Genomic DNA, 676 nt, shown 5'->3' with positions numbered 1-676 from the left:
CTTCGCTTTTCATGGTTTCGACTTTGCTGGCTTTGTTATTCGTGGCTAAGTTAACCATCACACAGTACACTAACTTAAGGTGTACAGTGGAACCTCGGTCCTCGAACGTCTCACATATCGAACAAATCGGACCTCGACCAAAAAATTCAAGAAATTTCTGCTCCAGAGGTCGACCAAAATATCGGATCTCGACCAACCTGAACGTAGCCAAACAAAGGGAAGCTGGCCGACCGAAAGTCACGCGTCCACCTTTGTTGTTTGTCAACGTGGTCGTCCTGCTGTGCTTCACATTTTTCTTGATTCAGTGCAATATTAGCCCCTAATAATGGCTCCAAAGAAAGCAAGTTCATCCAGTACAGCTACTGGCAGTGAAAAGAGGAAAGTAATGCCGAAAATAATTGAAGAAGTGGAAAAATTATTGCTTATCTTCATCAATGAGAAACAGTTAGCAGGAGACAGTGTTAGTGAGTATATAATTTGTGAAAAGGCAAGAGAAATATACAGTCACCTCGTAAAGGAAAGCACTGGTACCAGTGTTGAAACTTAAATAGGTAAGCATCTGGGGTCTTGGAACGGATTAAAATGATTTACCTTATTTCTTATGGGGAAAATTAGTTCGGTCCTCGACCAATTCGGTCCTGGAACAGCCTTCCAGAACGGATTGTGTTCGAGGACC

Source organism: Coenobita brevimanus, chromosome 115 (genome assembly GCF_032717465.1).
Source record: "Coenobita brevimanus isolate Jiangsu-jjx chromosome 115, ASM3271746v2, whole genome shotgun sequence".
In the NCBI taxonomy this organism is placed as follows: domain Eukaryota; kingdom Metazoa; phylum Arthropoda; class Malacostraca; order Decapoda; family Coenobitidae; genus Coenobita; species Coenobita brevimanus.
This window is presented reverse-complemented; position numbering follows the sequence as displayed.